General features: G+C 40.7%; 1 non-coding gene across 1 annotated transcript; it reads left to right on the plus strand.

Annotated features, from left to right (window-relative positions):
- The first annotated feature begins 2,075 nt into the window (after positions 1-2,075).
- Positions 2,076-2,184, plus strand: LOC141636076 (small nucleolar RNA R71). The gene has a single exon (XR_012540714.1). It is a non-coding gene; the product is annotated as a small nucleolar RNA R71 (small nucleolar RNA).
- The last annotated feature ends 226 nt before the right edge of the window (positions 2,185-2,410 follow it).

Below are 2,410 nucleotides of genomic sequence, written 5' to 3' on the forward strand. Positions count from 1 at the left end.
GCTTGTTCCTCGCCATTGCGGAAGGAACGAAGAGAATCCCTAGAAATCGCTTTCTCACAAGTTTGTGGTCATTCCTCTCCAGTTAGCAATTTCTCATTCTCATCAACTTCTTGACTCCATAAACCCATCTCAGCAGCTGAATCAGAAACAAGGGCAATCTCCAGAGGATCCCTGTTTAAACACATAACATGGCACTCATCAATAGTATTTTCAACAATATCAATACTATGATAAGTATCTTCTATCATGGGATGTTTTAAAGCCTTTTCTAAGTTAAAAACAATTGTATCATCCCCCACACCTAAAGTCAGTCTCCCTTGCCTAACATCTATAACTGCCCCCTGTGTGAAGGAATGGTCTACCCAAAATGATAGGAATTTGGTTGTCCTCAGCCATATCTAAGACAACAAAATCAACGGGAATGAAGAATTTCCCAACTTGAACGGGAACATCCTCCAAAACACCTAGTGGGTGTTTAATAGATCGATAAGCCATCTGCAAAGTCATATTAGTAACAGTCATTTGACCCATATTTAATTTCTTACAAATAGAATAAGGCATGACACTAACGCTAGCTCCTAAATCACAAAGAGCTTTACTAATAGCAAGATGACCGATATGACAAGGGATACAAAAACTCCCTGGATCCTTAAGCTTAGGTGGTGAATTAGCTTGCAACACGGCGCTGCACTTTTGAGTAAAAGCAATGGTTTCCACCGCATCAAAGGATCGCTTCCTTGTCAAAATCTCTTGAACTTCGCATAAGCCGGCACTTGAGTAATTAACTCAGTAAAAGGAAAACTTACCTGTAAGTTGTTCACTACCTCCATAAATTTTCCAAACTACTTGTCCAGCTTAGACTTTTGTTGACGATGCGGAAAAGGTAGTGCAATAGTAATCGGCTCGGCTTCCTTCGCTTTAGAATCAACTTTTTAAACACCTTCATCAACCAGGGTGGTGCCTCGATTGGGCGTTGATGTTACTCGATCGAGCATAGAGGTTCCTCGATCGAGCCCAGGGCTACTCGATCGAGGAACTAGCACAGTTCCGTTTTTTTCTTTTTCTCGCTTTTATTCTCAGCTCGTGTTTCAACTTCGTCAGCTTCTTTTTCATCGTCACTTAGCTCCAAATTACCCAATCCCTTAGGATTCATATAGGGTATATCATCATCATTAGTGGGCAATTCCTCTTCATGACTTGGCAACTCCGGATTTTGATATGTGGTATCGCTCCTCAATTGAATGACATTAGCTTGCTCATAAGCTTGCTTACCTTGAGGAGGAAGAGTTCCGGGCTATATTGAAGAATTATGATCCGTCATCTGAGCCACATGGGTATCCAACATCTTATTATGGGCAATCAACTAAGAGATTTGAGTCATCTGCTTTTGTTGCATAGCCAAAGTTTGTTACAAAAGATTTCGTAACTCTGCCATCTCATTGTTTAGAGCTTGTTGAGGAGTTTGTTGAGGAGGTTGTTGATATTGATTATTGAACTGCTGACCTCCTTGATATTGCCTTTGATATCCTCCTTGTGGTTGATTACCACGATTATTAGGAGGTATATAAGTATTCTTCTGTGGTTGTTGCTGCTGCGGATTTTGCACATTCTGACTAGACCATTGAAGGAAAAGATGCTCTTTCATTCTTTCATTGTAAAAGTTAGAGAAAGGGGTACCTTGCCTAAAAGATTGATAGGCATTAACCTGCTTCAATATGCTCAAACACTCAGTTGCATTGTGACCATCTATACCACATCTAGCACAAGACTCCTCCTGTTGACTCATAGCATGAACCATCTCCTTATTACCCAAAGATTGGGTAGTTTTCATCTTAGCAATTTGGGCAGAAATAGCCTCTAATTGTGCCGCAAAAGCACTATCTCCACCATTCCCTCGTGTACTTCCCCTAGAATTTCCATACTTAGCAGTATGGGTGGCAATCTAATCAATTAGCTTCCACGCGGTATTATCATTGGTGTTATCCTGAAACCTCCCATTAGCTGAAGAATCTAACAGCGCACAATGAACGTCATACAACCCGTTATAAAACTAGTTGCAAAGAAACTACTGTTGAAAGCCATGATGGGGAACTGAACGGACCAACCGTTTGAAGCGAATCCATGCTTCATTCAAATCTTCAGCAACTCCTTGCTTGAAACTAGTAATTTGACTTTTCAGAGCATTAGTTTTCTGAGGTGGGAAGTACCTCTTGTAGAAAGCAAGAGCAAAAGTATTTCAGTCAGTAATTCTTTCATCCGCCATATCTAAATCTCTCAACCACTCTGCAGCACTATATTTTAGAGAAAAAGGAAAGAGTACCTGCTTCACTTGATCTTGTGTCACCCCAGTAGTCAGAGGGATGGAACAACAGTAAGTAACAAATTTCTCCATATGTTTTGCAGGGTCCTC

The sequence above is a fragment of the Silene latifolia genome, chromosome Y (genome assembly GCF_048544455.1).
Source record: "Silene latifolia isolate original U9 population chromosome Y, ASM4854445v1, whole genome shotgun sequence".
NCBI classification, from domain to species: Eukaryota; Viridiplantae; Streptophyta; class Magnoliopsida; order Caryophyllales; family Caryophyllaceae; genus Silene; species Silene latifolia.